Source organism: Hordeum vulgare, chromosome 2H, assembly GCF_904849725.1.
Source record: "Hordeum vulgare subsp. vulgare chromosome 2H, MorexV3_pseudomolecules_assembly, whole genome shotgun sequence".
NCBI lineage: Eukaryota > Viridiplantae > Streptophyta > Magnoliopsida > Poales > Poaceae > Hordeum > Hordeum vulgare.
The window spans coordinates 116,465,808-116,479,459 of NC_058519.1; positions in this window are offsets into that span (position 1 = coordinate 116,465,808).

The window sequence follows — 13,652 nt, forward strand, 5'->3', positions numbered from 1 at the left end:
AAAGACGTCCGGGTATTCACAGACTACAGGCACTTGATCAAGCTCTACCTCGGATAGACTGTTGACTCGAGGCACTTGAGCCGATACTGGCTCGGAGACAAACTTGACCTTGACCCCTTGGTTGCTTGGCATGGTAATGGCCCTGTTGGCACAGTCCAAAAGACTCTGGTGCTTGGCCAACCAATCCATGCCGAGGACTACTTCTACACCTTGCGATTTAAGCACAATGAGGTCTGCCAAGAAACTCGTCCCATTGATAACTATCTCGACCCTTCTACACCCTAGGTTGGTCCTCAATACTGCTCCCGGGGTTTGAATTGCCATCTGTCCATGGAGTAGAGTGGGTTCTAAACTACACTTCTCCGCAAACCCTTGAGTAACAAAAGAATGCGAGGCACCACAATCAAACAACACTGTTGCTGGAGTTGAGTTGACGAGGAACGTACCCAGAATGCAGTCCGGGTCTTCCTGCGCCTCTTCTACAGTGATGTGATTGATCCGTCCCCTGCCATTGAACTGCTGGTTGTGGGGGGCTTGGTTCCTTCCTGGTGCACCTTGACCGGGGTTGGGTGCATTGGGGCGCTGTGCGTCAGGCTTCTTGTTGGGGCACTGCCTGGAATAGTGCCCAGTCTGACCACACCCAAAGCAGGTGACCTGCCCGGAGGGTTGGTCTTGACTCCATCGTTGTTCGGCGGGTTGACTTCTGGCTTGGCTTGCTGCCGAGGCTGATAATTCTGGCGGAACATCGGATGCTTGTACTGCTGCTGCTGAAAGTTGGGTCTTGCAGGTGCTGACTGCCATGGTCTTGGTCTTGCGCTACTGGGTCCTCCACTGCCTATCAGTTTGCGCTTGCGGGTGTCGTCCATCGCACGACGCTTGTCTTCCAGCATAAGCGCCTTGTTAACCAACTTGCTGAAAGTATGGCAGTCGCAAACCACCAGTTGGTATTGCAGGGACTGTTGTAACCCTTCCATGAAGCATTCCACCTTAGCGGCCTCAGTGTTAACATCTTCGGGCACGTACCTCGACAAGAGGTTAAACTTCTGCAGGTACTCCTTAACAGTTCCACTGCCCTGCCTCAAGGCTCGGAATTCCCGCTTCTTAATGGTCATCAGTCCAGGTGGAATGTGAGCCGCGCGAAATCCTTCCTTGAACATCACCCAAGTGATGACTTGCCCTATCCGCATGATCTGGAATCCATCCCACCATGCCCTGGCGGTGCCTCCGAGACAGTGAGAAGCATAAAGGACCTTCTCATGATCGTCGGTGCACTTGACCAGCGCAAGGAGGTCTTCAATGGTGCGGATCCAGTCATCGGCGTCCAGTGGTTCAGTCGTCTCCGTGAATATGGGGGGCGTAGTCCGCATGAACTCAGAAAGAGTAGAGCGACCACCGCCATTCCCATTCCGCGGCGGGTTGTCCACCAGGACTTGAGTCAGCTGCTGAATAGCGGCATTGCTGGCTTGACACTCCTCCCGAAGAGCTTGAAGGAACTGAGCCATCGTCAAGTCCTCAGGAGGAGGTGGTGGCGGAAGGTCTCTAGGCTGCTCGTGGTGACCTCCAGCGTGAGCTTCTCCTTCGGTTCCCTGCGGCGTCCCTGAGGAGCCGGCGCCGGGGTTGCCGAAGGTGTTGTTGCGGGTTTCATTCACCATCCTGTCATAGAAACAGACAGGTCAAAATGCCACCTTGCTCGGGAATACAAGGATTCGCTCCTAGTAAGAGGGGGTCCAATACGTGCATGTGCCAAGTTTTCAAAACCAAAGTTTTTGACAAACGGAAATTGCATTCATAAAAACTAGGTGATGTAGTCACTTACAGGTTGCCTAAGGCAATATGTGACTTACATCATGCACACATACGCAAATTAGAAATGGATACATGGATACCCTATGCTTGGGGTACTCCTAATTGTCTACACTAAATCCTACGCGGCGGACTGCTCGGTCTCAAAGGCGGATTCAACAGGATCCTCATCTTTGTCCTCGTCTTCATCAACATCTTCTTCCTTTATAGGAGTGGAAGAAAGAATCCGCACATCACGGCGTCTCTTAGACGAGGCGGCGAAGATCTCAGTGTACTCTTCTGCTGTTAGGCGGCGACTCCGAAGAGGACTGCCTGGATCGGTAACACACCACCCCTAGTGGCAATAGCTGTCCTCCCTTCAGGTGCGCCTGCCTTCTTTACTTTGCGGATCTGCATCTTCTCAGTGTGGAGCATGCCCTTGACTAGGTGCAGCTCTTGGCGAAGCTTGGCTGATTCCTTAACCAGGAAGTGCGTCAGGTTGTCCGATGAGAGGCTGAAGTAGGTCTGAAACCTTAATGGCATCCCATCCTCCGTGGCTGGGGTGAGTGTCCAACTCTCATCCACTCCTTCCTTAATGAAGGGTAGGTGACGAGTAACAGGCTCATTAGCCATCTCAGGGAGGATGCTGCGGAGACGCACGAGCGCCTCTCGTGCGGCCGTCTCCACTGCCAACATCAGCTCTCCCATCTGTGGTCCTTCAAAGAACCAACTAGACGGGGAGTCATTAGCCTTCACTATCACGTCCATGTGATATTCCTTAGTGTCGCGTTGACCCAGTGCTCTTGGTAGAGGAAGATGGGCATGCGACGTACGTGGCACTTCTCGAGACAATCCACCAGAAGTAGTGGAAAGCCGGTCTCCAGAAGCGTCTCAGGTACGGCAGCCATCTACAAGGCATAGGAGAGAAGTCAGAAGGTTGTATGTGCAAAAGTTTTGTGCAAGGCTGGCGTTCTAACGTTCTCGGCTAACGTCCATGCTATCTAAGGCTTCCTATAGTCAGGATGGCTCTGATACCAGTTCTGTGGGGACCCCGACTAGCAAGTCGAGTTCGCCGTGCCCAGTGACCTCAAGGATCAATGTTCACTGAACACACATACTGAATAATAGAGTCTTACATCCAAGTACCGAAATTATTACATCAAACGACCAAAAGGTCGGGTTCAAGAGCAAGGCCTAAAGCCAAATTAAACAGATACATCGAGTAGCGGAAACTCGTAAGGGCTAAGCGGTGCCCATGCCATCAAGCCTACACCGACAGGCATTCTGACTTGGAAGCGTCCTAGATCCCAGGTTCGTCTCCGACGGCGTACTCGCCGCCAAACTCCGGTCCTTCCATGTCTGGTCAATAATATACCAGTGGCAAGCCAATGAGTACTTTGAATGTACTCGCAAACAACCCATGGTATGAACATTTATAGCGAAGAATAACAGTAACATATATCTTTGGTGGAATGCAATTTGGTGGAATGATCAGGTATATGCAACAAGTTAAAGAATTACTCTTTAAGAACAGGTTACAGATATCGACATATCTGACCCAGGGCTGAACACACCGGGTTCACCCTATATGCCAAGTCATCGGATTTGTCATAATCTCAATGTATTAATGAGGACTAAACCATCTGGGTTTACCCTATATGCCAAGTCATCGGACTTGGTCATATTATTTTGATTATCATAACAACACCTTTTTAACACCACACACACACTTGGTTTATGCGGAAACGCTGGACGTAGTTTAAGCAGCACCACCCAACTGTCCTTGACCGCGGACACGGCTATTCGAATAGTTTACACTCTGCAGAGGTAGTACGCTGGACCCACGAGAAACGGGAAACTTCCGTGTCATCCACGACTCGCGGTATATCACATATACCCGAGGTAAGTACCCGATCATCATCTTTCCCCTGACGATACTAGACAAAGAGGTCCACTCGATTGGTACCCAGCCCACATGTTGTACGTCTTACGAGCACCGACTCTGGACTGTATCAACCATGCGGGGACCAACGGTGTGCCTGGAACTCATAATAATGGCATAGTCGTCCTACCTGGCACGACCCGATCACGAGAGTGACACCGATCACTCGCGCCACTAGTAATGTGGCTCTTTGCTAGTACTGGCCAGAGTAATCAACAAAGCCCCGTCCCATACAGGGGTATCGTGGCCGTACTGGTAAGGTTGGGACGGTCGACACATCATAAATCTAATCCCATTTCCGAAACCATACTCACACCAAAACACCGGTGCATCACTTCACCAAAAGTGATCACCAACTCATCATCACCCTGGGCATTAGTGGCAGCCGACGGGGTTTTCATGAACTCTTTATTTAACTCATCATCATGCTCATGATAATATGCTCTATCTTTACTTGTCAACATGGTATAACATCATCATCATGCAAGGGCTTTGAAGAAGCCTCCGGTGCCATCACCACAATGATGAACCGGCAACGTGTTCACATGCAACGAAAAAATACCAACTATACTAGCATGCAAGAATGTTTGTGCTCAAGTCATGGTCAAAGGGATGCTTGCCTTGGTCAGCTAGGTATCCGGGGTCTTCGAGTCCGTCACTCGGTAACTCTACCGTCGAGAAAGGAATAAATAAATAATAGCTCACACTAAAACAGATCACAAGGTGCTTTTAAAAATATTGCAAAGCTTGAATAAATTCAGTTTATTATTTTGGCAAATGTTTCCTATGGTTTTTATTAGCTAAGCATATTTATTTAAAAGCAAACAGAAGCAAACAAATGCTTTTAATATCATTTTATTATACCAAAACAGTTTCTGTTTTTGATAAATGTCAAACTCTACAGAATCAATTACTACACATTTTTAGAAAATTACTGGTGGAAGAATCATATTTTTCTACTGGCTAAATATTTTTATAAAAATCATTTAAGTTGCAGGTTAAAAATAAAAAGAAAAAGGCCACGGGGGAGACCCAGCCGGCCCAGCCAGCAGACCGGCCACCACGCGCACGCGGGCCAGGTTCAAACCTGACCTGCGGGCCCCTGGGGTCAGTGTCAGCGGCTGCGCACGCTGGCTACCCCAGGACACCGACAGGTGGGCTCCACCTGTCGTGTCCTTCTCCTACCTCTAGCCAGAGAGGTGGAGACGGACGCCGGCGAGGCTACCATTGTCCTCAGGCCAGTCTAGGAGTGGGAATGGATCCGTCGTTCCTCCGCCTACCTGCTCGTGCTCGGGACGTCACCGGAGGTGGTCTGGGTCACCGAGGACGAGGCGACCGTGGCGGAAGGGTTTCGGGTTAGCATCGAACTAGTGGCTAGGGGCACGGATTCGCTCGGGAAAGTTGGAGGAAATGGTCCTGGCGTCAAGGGGAGTGTAATGGGAGGTCGGGCAGCGCAGGAGCCGGCGTGTAGCCGGAGATCGACCGGAGCTCCGAGGCAGAGGGGCCTCGGTCGATCTCGAGCACCGGGGATTTGCGAGATCAATTGGGTGTCTAGGGGGAGTCTACTGGTTGTGCTGAAGCTGTCTGGAGGGTGCTGGGGTGCCGGGGGGACCTATTTATAGGCCAGTGGCGGTGAGCCAACTCGGGCGCGCCGGTGACTCACCGTGGCGCGTGGGCGAGCACAGTGAGGTGCTGGCCGCGAAACCACGGGTTCGGGACGTGGTTTAGGACCTCCTGGTGCATCGGCCGCAGAGGGAAAGCGAGTGGGGTCGAGCCGCAGCGACCGTGCATGCTCGGCCACGTCGGGCGCGCGCGGGCACACGTCGCCTGAGCTCTTGCGCGAGGGGAGAGGGTCCCTGGTGGTAGCTTTGCACTGAATGGCTGTCGGGGGAGCGTTTGGACATTACTAGGGAGGTTGGGACTGGCCGGGGCGACGTCCCCTTGTTGGAGGCTCTCTGCAGCGCGCCCAGAGCGTAGTTTTGGCATGCCACGGCATGCTGGCGCGCTCTGGGGCACTTGGGATGTGTCCTCCATGTCATGAGTGTTGCTGGGAGTGTGCCTAGCCGTTGTGTGTTATTGGGAGCTTGAGCTGGTCAAGGGAGGCAAGGAACACTAGTGTTGCCAATACTGCCCTGCGGCTCAAATTGAAGTTCTTGTCACTAGTTCTTGGAGTTGGGGAGGGGCTGGTTGACTGGGTGCTTAGGGTGTTCTGGGGCTCTATCTCACCAAGTTTGGGGCCTTGCCATTGGGTAAAACAGTGGCTAGGAGGGTTTTTACCTTCCTGTTAGTAGGTGTTCGATAGTGACTTTGGGTGCTTCCACTCCACCACTGGAACTGAAACTAAACAGGTTTGGTCTTGGGGTAAAAACATGGGGTTTCACTAAATTTGAGCTCCATTGAACAAGTTTGGCTTTGTAAACTTGAAAGTGCCTCAAAATGACCAGTACTGTCCTTTACAAAGGAAGTGTGGCCAATCAGAGTCTCACAAATCCCATCTTTGGTGTGGAGTCCTCATTTGGGGTGTCAAATACCTCTGCAAAGTTTCAGCTCCATTGGAGAAACTTTGCAATGTAGAGTTGTTCCAACTCTTCTCTGGACACAGAGCGTTTTGTGCTCATTAGGTGCACTTTCCCACCTTGGATCAAGGTGAGATTTTATGTGAGCACCTAATATGGCTTGGGAGGGCTCCTGTAATTTTATGGGAATTTACTTAGATCATTTCCTTTGGAAACATCTCAAAAAGCTAAAACAGACATAAATGGTTTTCAGGGTTTTACTCAAATAATATTAATATAAAATAGGGTTGAAAATCTTATATATGGAAAATATATGTCCTTCTGAGCTTCCATGAATTTACTCAGAATTTTCTAAGGCAGGAAAGTAATTTTCCTTGTGGGAATATCATTCCTGGCCTTAGAAAGAGACATAAATATAAAATAGGAAAATAGTATTTTAAATCACCAATTAATGTTTTTAATGAATGAAAATAATATGTGGATCAGATCACCAACTTTGGTTGGAAGTGCCACTTGGCTTCATGAGCTAGTAGTGTATCCCAACATGATGAAGGTGATCTTGATATAAAGGAAAAAGGGTTTTTTGAAGAGAGCAAAATAATAAGTTTTTCATGGGTTTGAGTCATCAAACAAGCAAGCATTCACTCAAACAAGGGCTTACATTTCACTCACAACATTATTTGAAAAGGTTTTAACAAGCTCTGATTTTTGCAACATAAAATACTTGTGGTGAAAAACAGGGTGTGACAAGGCTCTTAGCCAAATCGTCTATTTTGAGTAGTTTTTCCTCTATGGACGCATTGAAAATCTTTTGAGAGTTAATGAACTCTTTGATATTACTCTCTAGATCAGAGGGTAATTTGTTATGATTTCCATAAGTGTTGTCTTAGGAATTTCCATAATTGTTAGAGGAGTTACTAGGAAAAGGCCTAGGAACATAGTTTCTTCTGAAAGCATTATTGTTGCGAAAATTGTTCGTACCAAAAAAATTCACGTCCAAACTAGCGTTGCTACTCTCAATCAAAGAAGATAGTGGCATGTCATTAGGATCTACGGTAGCGTTTCTACTAGCAACCAAATTCATCAACTCGTCCATCTTAGCACTAAGCGAGTTAATCTCTCCTATAGCGTGTACCTTTTTGCTAGCAGGCGACCTTTCAGTGTGCCACTGAGAGTAGTTGGTCATGGTATTGTCTAGGAGTTTTGTAGCGTCTCCTAACGTGATTTCCATGAACGTTCCACCTGAGGCGGAGTCCAAGATATTGCAAGAAGAAAAATTCAAGCCAGCGTAAAAGATTTGTATAATCATCCACAAACTCAAGCCATGAGCAGGACAATTTCTAATCATAAGCTTCATCCTCTCCCAAGATTGTGCAACGCGTTCATGATCAAGTTGCTTGAAATTCATGATATCATTACGTAAGGAGGTGATCTTAGCTGGCGGAAAATACTTGGATATGTAAGCATCTTTGCACCTATCCCAAGAATCGATACTATTTTTAGGCAACGAAGAAAACCAAGTTTTTGCGCGATCTCGCAACGAGAAAGGAAAAAGTTTCAACTTAATCACGTCATTATCCACATCTCTTTTCTTTTGCATATCACAAAGCTCAAGGAAGGTATTGAGATGGGATGCGGCATCTTCACTAGGGAGGCCAGAGAATTGCTCTTTCATAACAAGATTCAGCAAAGCTACATTGATTTCATACGATTCCGCACTAGTGGCGGGAGCAAACGGAGTACTAATAAAATCATTATTATTAGTGCTCGAGAAGTCGCAAAGTTTGGTGTTTTCAGACATGATGTCTTCAACAAACAAACAAGCACACAAGCAAGCAAGAAACCGGCAAAGGAAAACGGCAAGGATAAGAGAAAACGGCGAAGGAGAAAGGCGAATGAAAACGGCAAATGTGAAGTGGGGGAGAGGAAAACGAGAGGCAACTGGCAACAAAACTAAATGCAAGAGAAGAGTTTGTGAGACCTACTTGGATAGATCTTGATTTCTCCTCCCCGGCAACGGCGCCAGAAATGCTACTGCACAAAAGACCTTCCAGTGGCGCCATAAATGGGCACGTTGACGACACTAGGAATCCTTCTGCGTTGGTGTTCCCTCAAAGTGGAGAGGATGATGTAGCACAGCGGAGGTAAGTATTTCCCTCAGTTTGAGAACCAATGTATCAATCCGGCGGAGGAGTATCTCAAGATCCTGCACAAACACAAAAGCTTGCACCCAACGCTATGAAGGGGTTGTCAATCCCTTATAGATTGTTTGCCAAGTGAGAACTGAAAGCAACAAAGTAACAAAGCAAAGTAAAAGCGGAGATGTAAACGATGGATGTGAATAGACCCGGGGGCCGTAGTGTTTACTAGTGGCTTCTCTCATGAAAGCAAGTAGACTGAGGGTGAACAAATTACTGTCGAGCAATTGATAGAACTGTGCAGAGTCCTGACGATATCTATGCAATGATTATTTCTATAGGCATCACGTCCGAAACAAGTAGACCGATACTTTCTGCATCTACTACTATTACTCCACAAGTCGACCGCTATCCAGCATGCATCTAGTGTATTAAGTCCATAAGAACAGAGTAACGCCTTAAGCAAGATGACATGATGTAGAGGGATAATCTCAAACCAATGATAAAAAACCCCATCTTTTTACCCTTGATGGCAACTGCTTGATGTGTGCCTTGCTGCCCCTACTATCACTGGGAAAGGTCACCACATGGCAGAACCCAAAACCAAGCACTTCTCCCATTGCAAGAATCATAGATCTAGTTGGCCAAACAAAACCCAAGACTCGGAGAGACTTACAAGGATATCAAATCATGCATATAAGAAATCAGCAAAGACTCAAATATATATCATAGATAATCTGATCACAAGTCCACAATTCATCGGATCTTGACAAACATACCGCCAAAGAAGATTACATCGGATAGATCTCCATGAAGATCATGGAGAACTTTGTATTGAAGATCCAAGAGAGAGAATAAGCCATCTAGCTACTAACTACGGACCCGTAGGTCTGAAGTGAACTACTCACGAGTCATTGGAGAGGCGATGATGATGATGAAGAAGCCCTCCAACTCCAAAGTCCCCTCCGGCAGGGTGCCGGGAAGGGTCTCCAGATGAGATCTCGCGGAAACGGAAGCTTGCGGCGAAGGAAAAGTATTTTCGAGGCTCCCCTAATTTTTTGCGGAATATTTGGGAATTTATAGGCTAAAGACCTAGGTCAGGGGGCGGCCAGGGAGGCCACAAGCCTGCCCAGCGCCGCCTCCCCCTGGTGGCGGAGTGGGGGCTTGTGGGCTCCCTGGAGCCCACTTGGCTTGGCCCAAAAGCCCCGTGGACTTCTTCCGTTCGGGAAAAAATCATTTCGGGGTTTTTCTTCCGTTTGGACTCCGTTCCAAAATCAGATCTGAAAAGAGTCAAAAACACGGAAAAAACAGGAATTGGCACTTGGCAGTGAATTAATAAGTTAGTCCCAAAAAGATATAAAAAGGTACATAAAACATACAAAGAAGGCAAGATAACAGCGTGAAATCATCAAAAATTATAGATACGTTTGAGACGTATCACCTCCCACCCAATCCGAGTCCAAAAATCCTATGAGATCAAATGAGGCACCTTTTGGGATACCATAAGCCAAAGTTTGGGGAATAAGCCAAATATCAAAAGATTCACTTGAGATCCACCAGGTGACTTTCCTTTGGTGTGGATTGAAATCATGCACAAATTCCCACACTCAACATAATATCCGGTCTAGATGCACAAAGGTAAAGAAAAGAACCGATCATAGAGCAATATACATTTTCATCCACATCTTTACCATTGGGAACTAAGTCAAGTTGGCATTTCATATGTATGGGAGTATCTGCCTTGGCCGGTTTGAGATTATCCATCTTGAACCTCTTGAGCATGTCTTCAATATATTTTGCTTGATTGATGAAGCTTCCTTTACTTCGTTGCTTGACTTTGAATCTAAGGAAGAACTTCAACTCTCCCATCATAGACATCTCAAATTCTTTGGTCATTAGTGCGACAAACTCTTCATTGAAAGCTCTGTTAGGAGAACCAAAGATAATATCATCAACATATAGTCTGGATATGAATAAGCTCCCTTTGACCTTTTTGTGAAAAGAGTGCGATCAATTTTCCCAATTTCAAACCCATGATCTTGTAAAATCTCGGTAAGGTACTCGTAACAAGCATGTGGGGCTTGTTTAAGGGCATAGAGTGCCTTATCGAGAACGTATACATGATTGGGGAACTTTGGATCCTCGAACCCCGGGGGTTGCTTGACATATACCAACTTCTTAAGGGGACCATTAAGAAATGCACTCTTCACATCCATTTGATATAATTTGAATTTATGATGAGAAGAAAATGCAAGCAACATGCGAGTAGAATCAAGGCGAGCAACAGGAGCAAATGTTTCACCGTAGTTGATACCCTCGACTTGGGAGTAGCCCTGTGCTACCAATCTTACCTTGTTGTGAATGATGACACCGTTTTTGTCTTCCTTGTTCTTAAAGATCCATTTGGTTCCAATGACACTGTGGTTCTCCTTTGGTCTTGGCACCAACTGCCACACTTTGTTGCGCTCGAAGTTGTTGAGTTCATCATGCATGGCTTCAGCAACTCCATGTCCTCGAGCACTTCTTGTACCATTTGGGGTTGAATGCAATAAACAAATGCATGATGTGCACTAAAGTTTGTTAATTGTCTACGAGTGGTTACCCCTCTCTGCAAGATACCATAACATTCACCAACACATGTTGTTTCTTTTGACGCTTGGCAACACTATTGGCATCACGTGTTTCTCGAATCTCCTCCATGGAAAGTTGAGAAGGAACACTTTTGTGACATTGACCGTCGTCGGGAGCTTGCTCTTGATCTTGAGCTCGCTCTTGATGTTGAGCTTGGTCTTGATCTTGAGCTTGCTCGGAGGTGTGAGCTTGAGTACATCACTTGGTGAACCACCATCATGAGGTTGATCTTGTCCTTGATCTTGATCACAAGGTTGAGGGCCTTCACTTTGTTCTCCGAAAGCATGTGGGTCTTGCATTAGTGACGGTTTCACTAGAGTGGAATATTGTCCTTCTCCTTGATGAACCACAAGTATAGGGGATCTATCATAGTCCTTTAGATAAGTAAGACTATCGAACCCAACGATGAGCAGAAGGAACTAACAAGTAGTTTTCACCAAGGTAATCTCTCCAAGCACTGAAATTATCGGTAACAAGTAGTTGTGTGACAAGATGATTCGCAGCAAGTAGCAAGTAACAAAAGTAAAAACGGTGCAGCAAAGTGGCCCAATCCCTTTTGTAGCAAGGGACAAGCCTGGACAAACTCTTATAGGAGGTAAAACGCTCCTGAGGACACATGGGAATTTCTGTCAAGCTAGTTTTCATCAAGTTCATATGATTCGCGTTCGCTACTTTGATAGTTTGATATGTGGGTGGGCCAGTGCTTGGGTACTGCCCTTACTTGGACAAGCATCCCACTTATGATTAACCCCTCCCGCAAGCAACCGCAACTACGAAAGAAGAATTAAGACAAATGCTAACCATAGCATTAAACTAGTGGATCCAAATCAGCCCCTTACGAAGCAACGCATAAACTAGGGTTTAAGCTTATGTCACTCTAGCAACCCATCATCTACTTACTACTTCCCAATGCCTTCCTCTAGGAACAAATAATGGTGCAGTGTTATGTAGTCGACGTTCACATAACACCACTAGAGGAAAGACAACATACAACTGTAGCGACCCGACTCAAAACGAGTCAAGCCTCTGTGTAGTTGTGCCATCCCTGGATCAGTATGCTGGCACACACAGTACATCAATGTATATATCAAAGTGCAATCACATGTAAATAGCGTAAAACTGATATATACCTTAAATATCTCAGCGGAAGCAGTCAAGGGAGTGGAGTCCCAATAAACACCAACGGCAAGTTGAGTGTAGACCGTAACTCTGAATCGTACTCTTACTCGTCGAAGAAAAAATATCTGCAACATAAGACGTTGCAGCCGTGTAGGTCAGCATATTGAATATGCGGGCAAGTCACATATGAGAGGGGGTAAAATGTCATCTATACTATATGCATATATGGCAGGTGGGGTTGTAAGTTTTAGCGTAAAGCAAATTTTCTCCTACAACAAGAGGGGCTAAAAGCAAAATATTACTACACTGTTGGTTGTTAATGAGATGGTTCCGCCAACCAGTTCTCATACCCAAGTTATCAATATTACCCTCATCAAATATATGTAATGGTGTTGACAATTCCAGATAACTTCAGTTCCTTTGGCTCAAGTTGTCCATGACCGTGGACACGGCTAATCGATTAGGTTTGAGTACTCTGCAGAGTTTTGCACACGTTCCCCACAAGATTTGATCGCCTCCGTGTATGTCCTCGCACTTCAGGGTGTTTGAAGACCGGATGATCAAAACATGGTCTTTCAACGGGTCCCTCTGAATCCCTGTCGGTGCCCATCAATCCTACCGTTCTTCTACATCTGCTAGCACCGCCTGTCCTGAGTTGCCGCGTTGTCCAACCAAGCCAGAGCCCATAATGACTTGTGGCTGTGCAGGTAAGCCTTGGGTCTTGAAAGTATCCATCCGTCTCTTTGAGCCTGGGTGAAGCTTTCCGCAAGATGTCATGGCACGTCTCCAGCATCCCAGGTCATCCACTGGTTTCTCCAGGGAGCCGATCAACCGTCCTTCACCCAGAGTTGCATTGCATCACGAGGTCTTGAAAAGTCTTGACTTAACCGGTCTTGGTTATTAAATTATTCTCGCATCACTCGTGATAAACTCTCAACCAGAATCCCGTCTACTCAAGCATAGCAATATGAAATTTGTCGTCTCGGGCCAAGTAACGGGGTTATTGGGTGCCTACCACATGATACTACAATGTGTAACCATAATTTCCAAGTACCTACTCAGCATGCAATTGGGCATAGGATGGTAGAACTACGATGCATAAAACATAGGTGATACATGATCAAATGGCTTGCCTGGTATTACTTGATGAAGATAGTCGCTCTCAAAATCCGGATAATTCTACTCGCCACACTCCGAGCAATCTATCGTAAACGAATAGCATTCAATAAACATTCTTGCCAAAAAGGAAGAACCAAGAGAACATAAGAACAAAGCATGTCTTGGTGCAAAATAACAACGTACTAAGGTTTAATAAAAAGGTCCTAAGTGTGTTGTAAAGTGAAGGTGCATGAATGAGATCAAAAGATTTAATGGACGATGAACTATTGCTATATAAGCTCCGACTTGCATACACTATGGGAGATGATCGAAAATATTGAGAGAACAACATGAATGTTGTTTGACAAATACTATAAGACATAAGAATTTATTTGTAGAAAGAATTTCTTGAAATGGAGCACTACA